General features: G+C 39.8%; 2 non-coding genes and 1 pseudogene across 2 annotated transcripts; 2 read left to right on the plus strand and 1 right to left on the minus strand.

Moving 5' to 3' along the window:
* Nucleotides 1-12,143: 12,143 nt before the first annotated feature.
* Nucleotides 12,144-13,379, minus strand: LOC132282112 (uncharacterized; annotated as a pseudogene).
* A 5,075-nt stretch (nt 13,380-18,454) lies between these two features.
* LOC132287223 (U1 spliceosomal RNA) lies at nt 18,455-18,615 on the plus strand. The gene has a single exon (XR_009472954.1). It is a non-coding gene; the product is annotated as a U1 spliceosomal RNA (small nuclear RNA).
* A 2,059-nt stretch (nt 18,616-20,674) lies between these two features.
* LOC132287222 (U1 spliceosomal RNA) lies at nt 20,675-20,835 on the plus strand. Its single transcript, XR_009472953.1, has one exon. It is a non-coding gene; the product is annotated as a U1 spliceosomal RNA (small nuclear RNA).
* The last annotated feature ends 161 nt before the right edge of the window (nt 20,836-20,996 follow it).

The raw sequence follows: 20,996 nt of genomic DNA on the forward strand, positions 1-20,996 counted from the left end.
CAACAACACAATACACACAATATAGAAATATAAAGGAGGCACACACAGTTTACAGGGACAAGCCCCAACCTTTGCTCATATTAAACATATTACAAAGGAACATGAGTTCGTACAAGGAACAACCAAGGCTCACACCCTCTTCTCTGTTCCCTCTACAAAGCCCACCTTAGCATTATATAGGCCACTCTCAAAACCGCCCATAACTGCCCACTAAGATGATGGATGACACCCCCATCCACCTAGGGTCGTGCTGGCACCCTCTAAATGAGCCAGCACTATAATGCAGTTGACAAGCCCAACTGCTAGACTTGTTGGCATGTTCTGCTCATGCCACATAACCACAAGAAGTTAGATTCTGCATGGTGGAGGAAACCACCCTTAACCGCCTGTGTGTTGGTCCTCTCAGAATTGTGCCACATGTTTGGGAGGTTACTCAGCACTCCCCCACTTCCCATGATGAGTGGGAAGTGCTAGTAACTTCCCCCAACCAACCGAGCCCACTAAGCCACCACCTCTTGTAACCGCAAGCCATGACTTTGTGTTATCCATGCTCTAGCCACATCTGAGTCAACCTTGTGAACCTAGCCCAAGTCCACCAATCTGCACCCACATATATATGTCTCTGAGTGCACGGCGTGCCAAGCCATGCACGCCCGTGCGCACGCTCGGGTGCACACCAAAGTGCACGCCGGCGCACACACTAGTGCCCTTCTTTGCGCGCCATGTTTGTACCCTCATGCACCCGTGGCTGCACACCCACCTGGACGCCCATGTGCATGCCGAGCTAGACGCTCGCGTACACTAGGTTGGACGCCTACCCGCGCGCCAACCTGCACGCCCGCACGCACGCCGCTGCACTCCAGCGCGCGTGTCGGTGCATACTTATTTGCCCTTCAATATCTTGGATGCTCCCCACTTGTGCAACCATCTTGGAGTGGTGCAACACGTGCCCATGCACGTTGGCTAAGCCCTCTAAGCAAGCCATGCCATAGCCCAACCGATGCGCTCAACAGACCCCCCCCTAATATAGTCTTAAGGAAATCCAGCACTCTGACAGGAGTAAACATCACCCATGCTTGAGGAGTCATAATGGCCTTTCAGACCTTTCCCGACATCCAAATTAAGTGCCGTCTGCGCCAACCAGCTTCTATGGACTCAAGGTATCTCCCATAAAGATCCCGAGTCAAAACTCCAAGTTTCACTTTTCGCCATATTTACGAAAGTGCCACTGGGCACCCCCAGTGCACGCCGAGCATCCTTTTAAGCATCTTGTGTGCACGCTGAGCATCTTGTGCACGCTGACAACCCACTGAGCACCCTCATGGCTGTCTAATCAAAGCCAACGTATTCCTAAGACATGGCATGGCCTTGAAATGCCCATGTCTTCCCTTGGACAACCGTCAAGGGGCTAACAAACCACCCCCACCAGAAGAAGTCGACGCCCTCGTCGACTTGTCCAAGTACTCCTTTACCTGTTTCTCAAACTGCCATAATGTCACATCTCTTTCCCAACTAGCCTCTGCTTCGCTGCATCATTTCCATTGCACCAAGTAATCAGTTCTGCGATTTTTCTTACTCTGACCCTGGGTCCGGTGAGACAAAATCTTCTCCACCTCCTTGTTAAACTGCAACCGAATAACAGGTGGGGCTCTCTTAGCCTGCTGTCTTGATGTATCTGCAGTGTCCTCATGAAAAGGCTTGAGGAAACTCACATGAAAAGTAGGATGGACCTTCAGTCTCTCAGGTAACTGTAATCTGTAAGCAACATTCCCAACTTTCTTCACAACTTCAAATGGACCATCATACTTCTGAATCAGCCCTCTGTGAACAGTCTTGCTGCTTATCTTCTTCCAAATCTGTGGAGTCAACTTCAACAGAACCTTGTCTCCCACTTGGAAGTCTAATGGCCTTCTCCCTTTATCTGCATACTTTTTCATCCTTCTCGCAGCCTTGGCAAGGCTGTCCTGTGCCTCCTCCACCATCTCTTGCATGGAACGGGCATATCGGTATGCTGCAGGGCATCTTCCACCTGTCCTCTGCACTGCCACCTCCTGTGGTGTGCGAGGTTGTTGCCCTGTTGCCAACTCAAAGGGACTCATTCCAGTTGCTGAAGACCTGTGCAAATTATAAGAGAATTGTGCAGTGTCTAGCAACTCCAGCCAATTTTTCTGACTTGCAGTGACATAGTGCCTCAGATATTCTTCCAATAACTGGTTCATCCTCTCAGTCTGTCCGTCAGTCTGAGGATGGTTTGCTGTGGAGAACTTTAGTTCAGAACCCATCAAGCCAAATAGCACTGTCCAGAACCTTCCCGTAAATCTGGTGTCGCGATCACTAACAATATCTTCGGGCAAGCCAAAATATTTCACCACAAACTTATGAAATAAACCAGCAGCAACTTCCGCTGGGCATGCATGTGGTGCAGCAATAAAAATTGCATACTTAGAGAATCTATCTACAACCACAAAAATAGATCTCATACCTTCCACCTTGGGAAAACCAGAAATGAAGTCCATTGAAACTGACTGCCATGGACGCTCTGGTATAGGCAAAGGTTGCAGTAGCCCTGCCTCCTTCTTCCTTTCATGCTTGTCTTTCTGACAGACCAAGCAAGTCTTGACATATAACTCTATGTCATCCTCCATCTTGGGCCAGTAATATGATCTGGATATCAACGCCAGCATTCTATCCACCCCTGGATGTCCAGCCCACTGAGGATCATGCATTTCCCGCATTAGTTCCCGTCTCAAACCTCCAACAGGAACATATAATCTACCTCCTCTGGCATAGAGTAGATTATCTTCAATCCAGTACTTTCTGACTTCACCATCAGTAACCTGTTGCTTTAGTTTCTGATAGGCATTGTCGGACTGAGATTGCTCTTTGATTCTGTCAAGGAAATCAGTATACACCGTTGTCAACGACGCCACATACTCCTGCACTTCTTTCCTACTCAAGGCATCAGCAACCTGATTCTGCTTTCCAGGTCTGTGAACCCACACAAAATTGAACTCCCCAAGAAACTCTTGCCAACGAGCTTGCTTTGGAGTAAGCTTTTTCTGTGTCTTGAAGTAGGTATTGGCCACATTGTCAGTCACCACTGTAAACTTAGTACCCAACAGATAGTGCTTCCATGCGTCAAGACAATGTATCACTGCAGTCATCTCCTTCTCGTGAGTTGTATACCTCTGTTCAGCATCCTTAAGCTTCCTGCTTTCAAAGGCACATGGGTGTCCTTCTTGGACTAGAACCCCACCAATTGCTCTATCAGAGGCATCAGTATGCACTTCAAATGGCAAACCAAAGTCAGGCAGTCTCAAGACCGGTTCTGTAGACACTGCCTGCTTAAGCATCTCAAAAGCATTCTGGCACTCCTCAGACCAAACCCACTGTTTGTCTTTCTTCAGTAAGTCCGTTAAAGGACTAACCTTCTTGGAATACCCCTTTATAAACTTTCTGTAGTAATTTGCCAACCCTAGAAAATATCTCAACTCTGTCACTTTGGTAGGTGCAGACCAATCAAGGATGGCTTTCACCTTTCTCTCATCCATTCTGACATGGCCCTTACTGATCCAATGCCCCAAAAACATCACTTCTTGGCGACAAAACTCACACTTCTCCTTTTTGACAAATAACTGAAACTCCTTCAGTTTTGAGAAAACCAATCTCAAGTGTTTTAAGTGATCTTTCAATGACTCACTATAGACTACAATGTCATCCAAATAAACAACAACAAAGCGATCGATGTAGTCATAAAACACATTATTCATTAAGTTGCAGAAGGTTGCCGGGGCATTAGTTAGCCCAAACGGCATTACAAGAAATTCATAAGACCCATAACGAGTTACACATGCAGTTTTGGGTTCATCTCCTTCTGCTATACGCACCTGCCAGTAGCCTGCACGTAAATCCAGCTTAGTAAAATAGGATGCCCTTGACAACCTGTCAAATAAGTCTGCGGCATTGGGCACTGGGTACTTGTTCTTCACAGTTACCTTATTCAGAGCCCTATAATCCACACACATCCGCATTGAGCCATCCTGCTTCTTCTGGAACAACACTGGCGCGCCATACGGTGCCTTGGATGGTTGAATATAGCCAGACTCCAGCAACTCATCCAACTGTCTACGCAGTTCAGCCAGTTCTGAAGGCGCCATCCGATATGGGGCCTGAGCAGGAGCCCTTGCACCCGGCTCCAACTCTATCTTATGATCAACAGCACGTCGAGGGGGCAATTGCTTGGGTAGTTCTGGTGGCATCACTTCTGCAAATTCCTCTAGAATTTCAGCAACAGAATCCGGAACTTCAACAAGCTGGTCCGGTTTGATCTCTATCATAGCTGCAAGAAAGGTAGAGTCTCCTCTCTTCAAACCTGTTTTCACTTGCAATGCAGAGATTATTTCGATGCAACCATATTTACGATCTTCCTTCTTTTGGTGCCCATAAAGAGCCACTGATGGAATAAAACATGGACAACTCCTGTCCCAAATAAAAACTCCTCCCAAATATGGTACAACTACCACTCTGGCTTTCGTAAGGAACTCAATTCCAAGAATTAGATCAAAATCATCTAAGGGAACAGCCATAAGACTAACTACGCCCTCCCAACAACCAACTTTCATAGAAGTGGTGGCCATGCCTAAAACAGGCTTGGCTTCAGAATTCACAGCTTTCATCTTATTAGCATGTGGAATTAACTTTAAATTAAAGTTACTTACTTCCCTCTGCGCAATGAAGTTATGAGTGGCCCCCGTGTCCACCATTGCCAAAACTTCCTTGCCGTTCAGTGTCACCTGAATGAACATGAGCCCTTTCAACTCCATGGACTGTTCTTCAGTAAGAGCATTCAGCATTTGCAGAGGATTAACTCGGGTTGGACCAGATTCCGAGTCTGAGTCTCCTTTTGATTCAGCGACAATAGCACTCAGCTTCTCCCTCTTGGGACAGTCCCTAACACGATGGGGACCATTGCAGATGAAACAACCGTAGTTGGGCTTAGTCCCACTACTACTCCCTTTGTTGTTGTAATCTGCCTTGGCCTTGACAAAGCCACCCCCTTTATCCTTCTTTTGATTCTTGTCCTTCTTTTTGTCCTTGAACCTGAAGGACTGGCCTTTGTCTTTCTTCCCCTCCTTGGACTTCTTCTTGTCTTGTGTAGTAGACCCAGTCATTTTGAAATCTACAAGACAATCTGCCGCTGTCATGGCAGTAGGAAGGTCCCTCACACCTTGCCTACGGAGTTCTGCCTGAGCCCATGGTTGCAATCCGGACATGAAATTGAACAGCTTGTCCTCCTCTGACATATTTCGAATGTCCAGCATCAAGGAACTAAAGTCCTTCACATAGTCACGAACGGTACCTGTGTGCTTCAATTTCTTCAGAGATTCCCTTGCAATCCATGCAGTGTTCTGAGGCAAGAACTGGTCCTTCAATTCCTTCTTGAGGGTCTCCCAAACTTCAATCCGAGGCCTACCCGCAGAAGCATCGTCCTCTGTCCGTGTGCGCCACCATAGCTTTGCATCACCAGACAGATACATGCTTGTAATGGTCACCTTCTCGCCATCAGGGATCCGAGCAGCCTTAAAGTACTGCTCCATGTCCCATAGGAAATTCTCCAACTCTTTGGCATTTCGGGTACCACTGAAAGACTTGGGATCCGGCACCTTGATCTTCTGCGAAAGAGGATCACCACCGCCTCTGGAACTCCCATGAATGGCCCTCTTCACCAAGGACACTTCATCTTCAAGGTCTTTCAGGTTCTTCTTGAAGACGTCAGTCAGTGACTCAACATCTTCAGAGATACGGGACAATTGCTCTTTGGTGGCCTGCATGAAGTCACCAAACCCATCAGGATCAGTCTTCAAGATCTCCAATTCAGAAGCCAAGTTTTCAATTCGAACAACAAGGCTCTCTGCACCATCTTGTACCTCTGTTTCTGTAGGAAAACCCACGAACTCTTCCAAATGGGAAACTCTTTCACGAGTATTACCTCCAGCCATCGTAGAACCGGGCTCTGATACCAATTGTCACAGGGCTAAATTACACCACGAATTTTTGCCTCTGCAATGGCACTTGGGGCCACCAAGTCTCAGCCAACACAACAACACAATACACACAATATAGAAATATAAAGGAGGCACACACAGTTTACAGGGACAAGCCCCAACCTTTGCTCATATTAAACATATTACAAAGGAACATGAGTTCGTACAAGGAACAACCAAGGCTCACACCCTCTTCTCTGTTCCCTCTACAAAGCCCACCTTAGCATTATATAGGCCACTCTCAAAACCGCCCATAACTGCCCACTAAGATGATGGATGACACCCCCATCCACCTAGGGTCATGCTGGCACCCTCTAAATGAGCCAGCACTATAATGCAGTTGACAAGCCCAACTGCTAGACTTGTTGGCATGTTCTGCTCATGCCACATAACCACAAGAAGTTAGATTCTGCATGGTGGAGGAAACCACCCTTAACCGCCTGTGTGTTGGTCCTCTCAGAATTGTGCCACATGTTTGGGAGGTTACTCAGCACTCCCCCACTTCCCATGATGAGTGGGAAGTGCTAGTAACTTCCCCCAACCAACCGAGCCCACTAAGCCACCACCTCTTGTAACCGCAAGCCATGACTTTGTGTTATCCATGCTCTAGCCACATCTGAGTCAACCTTGTGAACCTAGCCCAAGTCCACCAATCTGCACCCACATATATATGTCTCTGAGTGCACGGCGTGCCAAGCCATGCACGCCCGTGCGCACGCTCGGGTGCACACCAAAGTGCACGCCGGCGCACACACTAGTGCCCTTCTTTGCGCGCCATGTTTGTACCCTCATGCACCCGTGGCTGCACACCCACCTGGACGCCCATGTGCATGCCGAGCTAGACGCTCGCGCACACTAGGTTGGACGCCTACCCGCGCGCCAACCTGCACGCCCGCACGCACGCCGCTGCACTCCAGCGCGCGTGTCGGTGCATACTTATTTGCCCTTCAATATCTTGGATGCTCCCCACTTGTGCAACCATCTTGGAGTGGTGCAACACGTGCCCATGCACGTTGGCTAAGCCCTCTAAGCAAGCCATGCCATAGCCCAACCGATGCGCTCAACAGACCCCCCCCTAATATAGTCTTAAGGAAATCCAGCACTCTGACAGGAGTAAACATCACCCATGCTTGAGGAGTCATAATGGCCTTTCAGACCTTTCCCGACATCCAAATTAAGTGCCGTCTGCGCCAACCAGCTTCTATGGACTCAAGGTATCTCCCATAAAGATCCCGAGTCAAAACTCCAAGTTTCACTTTTCGCCATATTTACGAAAGTGCCACTGGGCACCCCCAGTGCACGCCGAGCATCCTTTTAAGCATCTTGTGTGCACGCTGAGCATCTTGTGCACGCTGACAACCCACTGAGCACCCTCATGGCTGTCTAATCAAAGCCAACGTATTCCTAAGACATGGCATGGCCTTGAAATGCCCATGTCTTCCCTTGGACAACCGTCAAGGGGCTAACACAAGGCCACCCCCCAACTCACTGAAAGTCAAGGATGCTGCTTAATTACTAGGACAGAACAGCTACAGCAGTTACCACAAAGCAGAACCAAAGTCAAGTGAGCAGGAGAGCTCTCCCGACCAGCCATATTGATAGCTACTTGCTTACCGTGTGCCTGCCTGACTGTGAGACCGACTGGACGAACAGAGACGAAAGTGGGCCATAGTGATCCGGGAGTCCCGTGTGGAAGGGCTCTCGCTCAACGAATCAAAGGTCAATGGATTAGCGCAACTCATTTTGCTCTGAGATTTAGTAAAGGGCGCAGGGAGGAAAAACAACTCATAATGTGAGCGAAATATGGAAGCTCTTTTGTTAGAGATTGCTTTTATACAGAAGATCGACTCGTTTTTGATTCGACAGGAAAACAGGAGTTCAAAAAGGAAGGTTTCCTGTCAATTTCACTTGGCTGACTTCAATTCCTTTCACTTTTGTTTTCCCGGTTTGAGGTGAGTTTAGTGAAAGAATCTCAGTCCCCCCGCGATCTATGATACATAAATGGGAGAAAAATAGAAATTCCCCGTATTTCTCTTAACCTTAGGTCAATTTACTTCGCCGAAAGGGAGCAAAATTCTATTCTGTTCATGTTGCCTCATATATGAATATATATTTATTTATTCTTCTTCTTTATTTTTTTTATTTTTTGGGATTATTTTTATATCAAATGAGATTTATCAGAGACTTTACGAACACGGGTAATAGGAAACTATTGCCATTATATTGTCTTAAAACTCAATTTGTTGATTTATTTTTCTTCTTTTTCTTAAATTGTTTGTTGAGTTCTTGAATTGTTTGTAGTAGAGAGAAAGAGGGGGGGAGGAACCATAAAAAGGGAGGGAGAAAGAGGAATTTTACAAGGCTAATGAAAGGGGGAGAAAGGGGTTAATAAAGGGTAGCACTGGGAAGCAGAAAGTAACAATTATTGTGTTGTTGCTACTTTTGACTGGCAGTAGCTCCCAGCGATGGAAAGCTGCTGTGAGAGAGATTTACTTCCTTATTATAACTTCTTAAATGTACCTTTAAATCTTGGGGATTAATTTTCTTCCTTGTAAATTGTTTGATGAACCCACTAAAATATGCATCTTAACCATTGGATTGGTGGACCACTCTTGCTTAATAGGACATGAACTCAAGTGTGAACAATGAGAGTATGTGAGACAAGGATAATCTTTTTCAAAAGCAAAAGAGCAAGCCAGATTGTGGTATTTACTATTTATTAGCTTGTAGGTGTAAAAAAATTATATAACTGCATAAAGTTCGAGACACAAAAAGTTGTATTTTACTTAAATTTTTTTCCTGGTTTGTATTCAACGCCCAAGTCTGACTAAATGCCTGACTAGTTTGTTCATAAACTGCAGAAATGAGCATGTTTTTATGACATCCCTTAAATTAAGTTAATCTACCGTGTTGTGCGTTGCATTTGTATGTCAACTTTATATTTCAATATGTTGTGATCCATTGTTTTACATTTCCGAACTAAAGTTCAACCTTAGTGGCAAGCAGGAGATGGTATTGTGGGTTCAACTGTATTGTTGTCGTGCCCTTCGGACCTAGCATCCCATTTGGTCCATTGAGTTCAAAGCAAGGGACTCGGTGTTCTACTTTAGTTTGAACTACTATGATTATTGAGTAGCATGTTAAGCATCGAGTGAGCTATTTATGAATGGTTTAATTTTTGGCTGGTTTGTGGCTTGTTAAATGTTGTGCTTGTTAATGCTTATAAATCAATGATATATGATTGATAGGAGTGAAAGTTATAATCATAATGATAATGGAAAGCTAATTTTTTATTGTTTTTCTTATTTTCTCTTCCCTTTTTCTTGTGATTCTGACTTTGATTAATTACTTTACATGTGATACGTTGAGAGAGCAGAAGAAGTTTTTTAGTGTCTTTGTAGTGGAGTCTGGGAGTGAAAGGTTGAGGATGAAATGTTTTACCTTCTTTTGGTTATTTTCTAGCCTTAGCAAAGAGTCCATGATGATGATAAGGTTGATGGTAGAAGAGAATCCACAAAGAAAAGAGAGAACAAAAGGGCGGGAAAGCACTTGCTTTCTTGGCTGAGGAACCTTCAATTTCCATATCACACTTTCTCCCTTTTAATTATTGTAGACTATATACAACTCCAGGCCACCCTGCACACTCATAAAGACACCAAAGTCTCAAAACTGCTGGACCTTAAAACTCAGGTCTCCTTAATCCTCTTCATTTGCTTTGAAAAAACCCAAAAATCAGTTTAGATATAAATGAGCAAATACAAAACATACATATAATCATTTCCCTATATATGACTGGTGTCTAAGGGGTATTCACCGTGTTCTGATACCAGGATATAGAGATGGCTAGTGTTAAGGGAATTATAAATTTTATTTTTCATGTCTCCACCTTGTTTCTGATAAGAAAGACAAATATAATCTTAATTCCACTATATCTACCTTTGTAGCAAAATTTAGATTCGTTACCATTTATCCCCCTTTTCGCTAAAAATCTTTGTCACTGTCACAAGGCGAATGATTACTCCACCTCAATAATTTATTTAGGATTTGCTTTTTGGTTCCGTCCATGTATTTGCCTATCTTCCTAAAAGCTTACGGAGGGCCAAAATGAAGTTTCATTGGTATCATGGAATATACCAACTGTTATATATATATATAGGTATACAAACCCCTAGCAAATGATTGGTGGGCTACTTTTTTATTTTTTTCTTTTATTCTGGAGCATTAGTAATCTATAAATCAGGAAAACTTCAGTTGCACTGCATATTAGTTTGCATAGTCTACATAGAACTATGATGTTGCAAGATATTTGACAAATGAAGTTTAGGCGTACACTATCATGTGCTAAGTGCTGAATTTCCGTTCTCCTTCATTTTCTTCATGCCATATAGATACCTCATTTTTGTCTTAATATGGTACATCTGCTCTTTTTGTAACAATGCTCTTTTTGTGGCTTTTTCTTAGTTTTGCAATGCTTGGTTGAGCAGCAATGGAAGTCCCTCAACAATCAACAAGGCGGGGAAAGGCATTCATGTCGGATCAAGATGTAGCAATTTGCAATGCTTGGTTGAGCATCACCCAATATCCAATTGTTGGTAACTCACAATCACAAACTAATTTTTGGAGTCGAATATTCCAAAATTATCTTGAGCACAGCAAGGATGAAATTGTACGAACACAAGGTTCTATCCAATCTTGTTGGGGCGTAATCATGAAGTGTTGCAATAAAGATAGTGTGTGCCTCAGACAAATTGAAAATAGGCAACAAAGTGGAATCAATGAAACAGATAAGGTGAGATTTCTACTTTTCTTGTTAGTTCTAATTTTAATTTTTATACATCTAATTTTATTTCATATAATTTTCTAAGTTTTGCAAGCAAAAAATTTGTATTATGAAAATGAGAAAAAAACATTTTACTTTGGATCACTGTTGGGCAATCTTGAAACATGGCATTAAGTGGGAAGATTTGAGATCCTCCAAAAAGCTAAAGTCTCATACAATGACCCATATTCCTCTTCCCCATTTTCCTCTCCCGCATCCCAAATTCCTGAGACACCCATTTCTCTCGATTCCGATCAAGATCCAATCGAAAAATCTGTTAACTCTCTAAGAACCAAAAGGGCTAGTGGAAGGAAAGCTGCAAAAGAAGCACGTAAGAAAAGCAAGATAGCAGATACTTCAGACTCTCGTTTTTGTGATTTGATGGAAAAATTTAACAAAAATACAACTGAGGGTAGAATGAAGAAGTTAGAAATTAAAGAAAGAAAAGTTAAAGTAATGGAGCAAATGTATCAAATGGAGCAAGAAGAGAAAGAAGCCAAGGAAAAAGAGAGGACAATAAGATTATGATGATGGACCTTTCCAACATGGACCCTCAGGCGAAAGTTTATTACCAGCTACGCAAGAATGAGATTCTTTCCAAACTACAAGTACGCTCAACAAACTTTGATTATTATGTTCCTTTTCCCCCATCTCCACCATGAAGGACACGTGAAGATGTGATTTCACTTTTGCAACTAGTTGTTGCTATTTTGTGTAAATGGGCTGTCAAAAACAAATCTTTCGATTTGGAGGGGATGTGTGGCCCTCTTTAGGGTTCCTTTTGTGTAAATCAGAACTGTTTAGTGTTCATTTTGTGTAAATCATAATGATTTAGTGTTCCTTTGTTTCAGTTAGGGGAAAATAAATTAGTTAAGTCAACTATTTTTACTTTTTATTTTTTTTTGTATGATATGCATGATTTCCCGTTTAATGCTCCAGTACATATACGCATGATTTATTTTTAACATGGTAAACAAGCTAAATAAAAATAAATAAATAAATACAAACTCAGTTGTACACTATCTAGTGTAATATTTTTATTTATTTTTAATAAGGCAAACACACCAAATATTTTTATTTATTTTTAATATGGCAAACAAGCTAAATAAAATACAAACATTCACAAAAAAAATAATAAATAAATAAATAAATACAAACTCAGTTGTACACTATCTAGTGTACAAAACACACATACTAATAAATCAAGGATCCAAATAAAAGATATCTGAAACACACTTCTTCAAGTCTCTCCTTGTCGTGACCACAAAAGTTCAATAAGATCATTGCGGAGTCATACCATGACGAGCGAGGAACTCAGAAAACAAGGGTGTCGGCTCTCGTGACACTTCAACTGGATACACCGTTTCAGGTGCATCATACTCGTCATCTAGAGAGTTATCACGCTCATCTTCAATGATCATGTTGTGCAAAATTATGCACGCCTTCATGATATAGCCAAGATCTTCATGGCTCCAAAATCTTGTCGGCCCCCGCACAATAGCAAAACGTGCTTGCAGTGCACCAAATGCCCTTTCCACATCCTTCCGACATGACTCTTGCATTGTTGCAAATAGTTACCTTTTCAATCCTTGAGGTTGAGAAATCGTTTGGACAAGGGTTGCCCACTTAGAATAGATACCATCAGCAAAATAATATCCCATAGTGTATTGGTTGCCATTGATGGTATAGTTGGCAACAGGGGCATGTCTTTCAACAAGGTCAGCAAAGAAAGGAGACTGATCAAGAACGTTGATATCATTAAGGGATCCAGGCATACCAAAAAAAACATGCCATATCCACAAATCATACGAGTCCACTACCTCAAGTATAATTGTTGGTTTATGTACATGCCCTGTGAATTGACCATGCCATGCAGTAGGACAATTCTTCCATTTCTAATGCATACAAACCAAACTCCTTAACATTCCGAGAAATCCATGTTTCTCCCCCTCCCGTAGCAGTCTGGAAATGTCCGTCTCAGTCGGCAATCTCAGATATTCTTCACCATAAATGCTAATGATTCCTACACAAAATCTCTTCAAAGACTCAATTGTTGCGCTTTCACCAATTCTCACATATTCGTCAACAGCATCAACGGGCATACCGTAGGCAAGCATCCGAATTGCTGCAGCCATTTTCTGCAAACTGGATAATCCGTGAAAACCGGTGGCGTCAATCTTTTGGACAAAGTAGTCATCATATTGTTCAATCGCATTTAATATACGAAGGAACAATGGACGATTCATTCAAAAGCGTCTTCGAAAGATGTTAGCTGGGTAGACAGGATTTTCAGCGAAGTAATCTTTGATTAGTCGCTCGTTGCCGGAGACTTTATCACGATGGATGTATCGCCGACCATTTACAGAACCAACATGCATAGTTGGTTGGTTGTCTCGTTGCATCTTCCTTCTATTAAACTCTGATGCCATAAGTTTCATAACCTCTGCGCTTTGATCTTCATCTGATGAAGAATCATTGAAATCTTCTCTCAAAATCGCTCTTCTCAAATTGCTCATTATAGTACTAAAGTTATAATGAAGGAAGATAGTTTGTAGGTAGAGGATGATGGTATTTATAGATGGAGAAATGATAGTTGAGAATGGTAGCTGGGAATATTAGTTGAAAAAAAATAGTAGCTGGGAATGTTAGTTGAAAAAGAATGGTAGTTGGGAAAGGTAGATGGGAATGTTAGTTGGGAATGGTAGATATGAATAGTAGTTGAAAAAGAATGGTCGTTGGGAATGGTAGCTGGAAATGGTAGTTGAAATGATAATTGAGAATGGTAGCTGGGAATAATAGTTGAAAAAGAATGGTAGTTGGAAATTGTAATACCCCTAGTTTTCAAAAGGATAGTCTCGGTATTTTGTTTAATTGTTTTCTTTTCATTAATTGTTTTATTTAATGTTTTAATTGGTTTAAGTGTAATTAATTGTTTTCTTTTCATTAATTGTTTTATTTAATATTTTAATTGGTTTAATTATAATTCGTTGATAGTTTGACCTGGTTGTTGACTTTGTTTAATTTTATTTTCTTACGTGTGTTATTTAATTTTTAATTATTTGTTAAATGTTTTACTTAGTTTTATTTGGTTAATTGGTATAAAGTTTAAGTGGTAATTAGTAAAATGGTTAATTTGTTGTTTAAAAAAAAAAAAAAAAAAAAAAAAACAACCGTGACTGTTGTATCGTTCCATTAGGTATACACAGTAGCCGTCATGGTATAAACTTGAAACTTCTGTATGGGCCGAGCAAATCCGATTAGGGTTGAGGGAACTTAGGAATTTTGTGGCCTATAAATACTCACTTAGGGGTCTGCCTAGGGTTTTAAAAAGAGGATTACAACATCGTAAGTCTGAGGCAGTTTTAGAGACGGCAGGAAAACAGAGAGCAAACAGAGGAGAGTTTCGCCGGAAAATATAAACGAACGTCGGTGGGAGGCAAGTTCTATCCTTACTCTCTCCCTTAGGCTTCGTGTTCTTTGCATTCCTAAACTGTTCCAGGATTAATTGTAACTTAAAACGTTTCTCTGTTCGTGCTTAAGTTTGATACACACCAGTATGTGTTACACGGTTATTAAACTGTTAAAACATGATAGTTGTGTGCATAATTCTTGATTTAAGTTCATGATTAATAATGGTATAAGGACTTAAACATGGACTGGGAACACACTAGGGTTAGGTTACAGGATTTGGAAGTCAAAACAGTGAGGCGTAGAGGCTGCAGAGTCCATCGGAGGAGGGAACGACGAAGCAGAGAGGGAGGGAGCCGGCTCTCCTTTGGAGGGAGCCGGCTCCCCTTAGTGTGGAGGCGGCTCCAAGAAACTGGAGCCGGCTCCAATGTTTAAAGGAGGCGGCTCTAATTTTTGGAGACGTCTCCTTGCTCAGTTTTTCAATTTTTTCTTCGTTTCTAGTTGGTTTTTCATGCAGTGGATTCTGGAACTTTTCAGATGAGGTTAGAACTGAATATGTAATGTTTATAAGAGCCTCATGTCTGGGTTAAGGTTCCAGAAGGAGTGTTCATTAATCTGTCCACTTGGAATAGCTTGGACAGTAAAGAACTTGAACAAATAATTATACTATGATTGGAGTTGATAGACTTGCAGTGGTTAGTTCTCTGTAATAGTTTTTTTTCTGAGATGAACAATGGTTTTAAAACATGTTTCACCATATACCATGATCTTGTATTTGAATTATATGTGGGTAGGATGCATTAGTGTTGAATGGAACTAAGTTTTAAATTTAACATCAATTGGATTTTGTGAAACAACCAAAACTAAGCATGTATATATACATACTGTAATTCTATCTTGATGCTTGCACTATTACTGCTAGTATCAACTGTTGGAAGAAATGAAATTGTTGATGGTTATTTTAAATGTCTGTGATATTAACTGCTGGATGTGGACTCTACTGAGTCTGTGAAACATTAGAGATTAAGCATGCCTATGTATATGCTAAAGTTTTGTTTTGATGCTTTCATTAGTACTGCTAGTATCAATTTTTGGAGCATGGACCTTGTTGATATTTACCCCAAATGTCTGTGATATCAACTACTGGATGTGGAATATTATTAATATTTAAACTTAGTATTATATCGGATTTTGTGTAACAGTATGTACTGACTATGTTTACTCTACTTATTGATGCTCACATCACTACTGTTGTTATCAATTATTGGATGTATGGAATTAGTTGATATTCGCTTCAGTTGCCGATATTATCAACTGCTGGATGGTTGGATAGTATACACCGGTATGGGACGGTGGTATACTAGGGATGGTTTGGTTTCAAAATACCAACACCTACCTATTCTGGATTAATGAATGGATTAACTAAAAGTTAAATCCTATGGATTTGTAGTGTCATGGCAACAACTAGTTGAGTGGCACTACTATGGATTTTGAATGGATTTTAAATATATTACTATTATGGTACCTCGATATGAGCTTGAGTCTCAGGATCGATGGTTAGGGAGCATATATGTATTGGGATGCATAGCTGGATACGATGGTTAGAGGTGTACCCTGTTTAGGTTTAGGTACACATGCCCACTTCGTGTGCATTTTAGCATGTTACCTCTATTCAGGTTGAGACCGGCCTGTAGTCCAGTGAGAGTCCTTTAGTGTGACTATATATATATATTTACGGATTATTAGCTATTGTTGAATTGTTTAGGATGTACATGCGTATCGGGCCTCTGTTTGGATTGTAGTAGTATAGAACTTGCGCGTGTGCCTGACCCACTTCTATTTTTCAGGTACACGACAGTTCCAGGCTTAGACGTGTTCGTGCTGAGCAGAGGTCTCTATATTCACTCTTCCAACAATGTAGGACTCACTCCATAGTTTTATTTCTGGATGTTTATTACAGTTGTTTTATCTTCCATTTGGATGTTTAATAGGGGTCCACTAGAGATGGATTCCCGAGTTGTAAATTGATGGAGTTTTGGAGTTTGGGTTTGATGGATTTTAATAATTATAATATTTTACGGATTCTATTTCTAGTTCTTTCAGCTTTAATTTCATTTCTTAATTCATTTTGTATTCCGTGTTTATTATAAAATATTAGTTGTTTGATATTCCCTCGGGCTCGGCCTGGGCCTGATCAACCCGTGTCTCGGATCCGAGGGGTATCACAGAAATGGTAGCTCAGAATGGTAGTTGAAAAAGAATGGTAGTTGAAATGATAGTTGAGAATGGTAGTTGCAAAAGAATGGTAGTTGAGAATGGTAGTTGGGAATTGTACTTGGAAATAGTAGTTGAAAAAAAATGGTAGTTCAGAATCGAGAACGAGAATAGAGATGGAGGCGATTGGGGAGGCTGAAATAATTTGCCCTAAAAATATTTTATTTTTTAATAATAATATAATCAAATATAATATATATATATATATATATAAATTCCTGGAAAAAAAAAAAATTTGTAAAAAATATATATCATTTTTTTTTTTTTTGACAAGATATTTTAGATTTTTGTTTCTTTTTAATTAGGTTTAATTTTAATTTCCTTCTAATGTCTACAACTTGATTTGGAATGTGACTAATATTAATATTACTGATGCAAATATGAATGGTAGTTGAAAAAGAATAGTGGTTGTGTCAAAAAATAACATTTTGCCTAAAATGCACCATTGGAGCAGAGTTGCTAAAATGTAGCATTTTGACACTGTAGCATTGTCAAAATATAGATTTAGCATCCAATTTAACATTTTACCATTGGATATGCTCTTACAAGTGAAACTTCTTAACTACCTAATAATTTGAACCTTCTTTTTTGTCATGAACAAATTTCATTGTTTTTTTCAATTTAATATCCTTTTTAAAGAATTACATATCAAATCTATTCCAATATCATTTTCACGTTGATTTGATTTATTCTCTTTTTGTGACATTTCATCGTATGGTTAAATTTGAAGGCTTGCAAAAGATTGATCTAGTGTTGGTGCTGAAAATCAAACCATCAAGTCCATTTCACTTTACAATTTTTAACCTATGAAAATGTTCCCTAAAACTAGTTCGAAACGAGCACTGGGTTCTAATAAATGTCAAAAATGAAATAGGCTCGTGTCCTAATTTGATGACATGTATGTCCTAATTAGATCACGTCTCTCATTTCAGCTATGATCACTTTCCTTCAAAAAAAAAAAAAAAAAAAACAACCTTAAACTTGACAAGCTTATGTATTGAAGCTATTTTTGTAGATAGTGAGGAACCTCAACATCACTTGACATGCTTTAAATTGGAAAGCATGCGATGAACAGAACAAAGAAATAGAAAATGAGAATGGTGAGGTAAGATGATATATATATATATATATCCAATAAGTATAAAAGAAGAAGGAAATAAATAAAAAAGAAGATCTGGAAAAGTTAGAATTGACAAAATAAAAAAAAATTACTATCTTTTAATATTTTTAAAAAAATTCCTTGGATTGTCAAATATCTCCCTGGATTTTACCCACATAGAACAACAAAATAATAATAATTTATAATTTATTTACTCGAAGAATGCCTTTTTGCCTTGTAGCATGGCTTTTATATTCTTAATACTTATTGACTGATTGCTCAGTTATCCTTTGAAAGTTTCTGTATACCTAGTCATTACTGAATATATTGATCAGAATTGGTTGGGAAAGAAAATTTGGAAATTCTACTACAATCTTTAGTATTCAACATAACCATCTTAAACCATTCAGTTTCTTCAGCAAGATTTTGCAGATCTTATTTTTGGTTTTTCATCAAACTTGTAAAGAAAAACTATTTATTTTTGAAACTTTCACTGGAGTGGAGCCAAAGAGACGATGACAGAACAATGGATGCATGATGGGCAGATGGTTTTAAAATATTCCATGGATGATGGCATCGCGATGCGTTGAATGAATCTTCAGAATTGAGTCGCTGTACTCTTCTCGGTGGTAAAGATATCTGTTTATATTAGATCGAAAGAAAACAAGATTGGAGAAGGGAGCGATGGGTGGAATGTTGGGTAGAGAGAGTGAATAGATGTTTTGAGTAGCAAAGTTCCCACATCGGAAAGATAGAGAAGGAGTTAGTGGAGGAAGGCCTATATAGATGATTGAAAGCAGCACGGTTTACATACTTACCTGGACGGGGTCAATGGGCGATCAAGAAGGCCCATGGCCTAGGTTGGCGATCTTCATTGCACTTGGGAGGGGCGCCCGCCTAAGGTCAGCCCAAGAGGTTGAGCCTACCTCATAATTTGTGATAGTGGGGGCCTGCGTCCGCGCGGCCCCTGCCCAATTGGTTAAACCTAATAATTTTGTTTGTCTAAAGGCCCAACTAACTGATGTTGATTATTGAGCTTAAATTATTTAGAGCCGAACAGTGAAAGCCCAAAAGTGTGCCTTATGTCAGTTATGAATTTTTTACAATTCTTGGGTATAACAAATTGTAGGCCCAAACATCACCCCCATTATATATGATCAAATTTCGTTGATCAAATTTCGTTGTTTATTTCGATTAAATATTCTTTTTAAAGGGTTATGTATAAAATCTATAATTGACTTCATAGTATAGTTAAATTCGAAGGTTTGCAAAACATGTAGTGTCGGGTGCTGAAAATCAAACCATTAAGTCCATTTTACTTTACAATTTGTAACCTATGAAAATGTTCCCTAAAACTTGTTCGAAAGGAGCATTGGGTTCTAATAATTGTCAAAAATGAAATAGGCTTGTATTCTAATTTGATGACATTTATGTCCCTTTAATTAATTAGATCACGATGAATTGGATAACCTCAATTGATACACTCTCTTAAGTCGTGTGGGAGTCCAGATTCGACTCACAATATCCTCTTCTCCCCCCTCCTTGCTAAGTAAAAATTAATGAGAATACATATATTTAGTGTCTCATTTCAGCTGTCGTGATCACTTTCCTAAAAAAAAATTGAAAAATAAAAAATAAAAATAAAACTTGACAATCTTTTGTGTTGAAGCTATTTTTGTAGATAGTGAGGAACCCTCAACATCACTTGACATGCTTTAAATTGGAAAGCATGTGATGAACAGAACAAAGAAATAGAAAATGAGAATGGTGAGGTAAAGATAATATATATAGCCAATGAGCATAAAAGAAGAAAGGAAATAAATAAAAAAGAAGACCTGGAAAGGTTAGAATTGACAAAATAAAATCAAAATAATATATATATCTTTTAATATTTTTTAAAAATTCCTTGGATTGTCAAATATCTTCCTGGATTTTACACACATTGAACAACAACAAAAAATAAAAATAAAAATTTATAATTTATTTCTTTGAAGGAGACCTTTTGCCTTGTAGCATGGCTTTATATTCTTATACTTATTGACTGATTGCTCAGTTATCGTTTGAAAGTTTCTGTATACTTAGTCATTACTGAATATATTGGTTAATTAGACCTTGCTCTATATCTAGAGGGAGAGAAAAAGAATCTGAAAAACAAGATGGATCTTAGATTTGCATGTTGGAGGCATCTTCCCTCAAAAACTGTTTGTGATGGTAATCTCTGCAACACCAGGAATAGATTGATGTTTTATAAATCTAATACCTCATTGAAATTCAATGGCAATGATGGATGATGATGATGATGATGATATTTATTGCTATAGTTGTCACTTAGCAGTAGCAGTTGCTATTATGGTTTGATCAGAATTGGTTGGGAATGAAAATTTGGAAATTCTACTACAATCTTTAGTATTCAACATAACCCATCTTAAACCAGTCAGGTTCTTCATCAAGATTTTGCAGATCTTATTTTTGGTTTATCATCAAACTTGTAAAGAAAAACTATTTCTTTTTGAAACTTCATTGAAGTGGAGCCAAAGAGATGATGACAGAACAATGGATGCATGATGGGCAGATGGTTTTGAAATATTCCATGGATGACTGAATGAATGAATGAATCTCATAAAAAGTCACTGTTCTTTTCTCAAAACAAAACTAACAAAAACAATTTCTTTAGCCCTTCTATATATGGTGGTAAAGATACCTGTTTGATATTGAATTTTCTGATACTGTTAATGACATAAAAAAAACAGATGTGAAGATAGTATCGAAAAATTAAATTATTAAAAACTTTTAAAATATATGAAAGAAAAGTTGGTGATATTATACTACTACATATATAGATTATATACATATATATATAAGATTATATTAGATCGAAAGAAAACAAGATCGGAGAAGAGAGTGAGATGGGTGGGATGTTGGGTACAGTGTGAGTAGATGTTTTGAGTACAAAGGTTCCCACATCGGAAAGATAGAGGAGGAGTTAGTGGAGGAAGGCCTATATAAATGATTGAAAGCAACAAGGATAACATACTTACCTGGACGGGGTCAATGGGCGATCAACAAGGCCCATGGCCTAGGTTGGCGACTTCCATTGCACTTAGGAGGGGCGCCCGCCTAAGGTCAGCCCAAGTGGTTGAGCCTACGTCATAATTTGTGGTAGTGGGGGCCTGCGTTCGCGCGGCCCCTGCCCATTTCTTTAAGCCAAATTTTTTTTTTTTTTTTTGGGTTGAGGCTTAATAGTCGTGGGCTACTGAGCTTAAATCAGTTAGGCCCAAGCCTATTTTTAGTTCTTTTGGTAATATAATTTTTATTACAATTCTGATTTATGACAAACGAGGGCAATTTAAAT

This window comes from Cornus florida, unplaced genomic scaffold (assembly GCF_030987335.1).
Source record: "Cornus florida cultivar Cherokee Brave unplaced genomic scaffold, ASM3098733v1 CherokeeBrave_3.0.0_Hap2_Chr11, whole genome shotgun sequence".
Lineage (NCBI taxonomy): Eukaryota > Viridiplantae > Streptophyta > Magnoliopsida > Cornales > Cornaceae > Cornus > Cornus florida.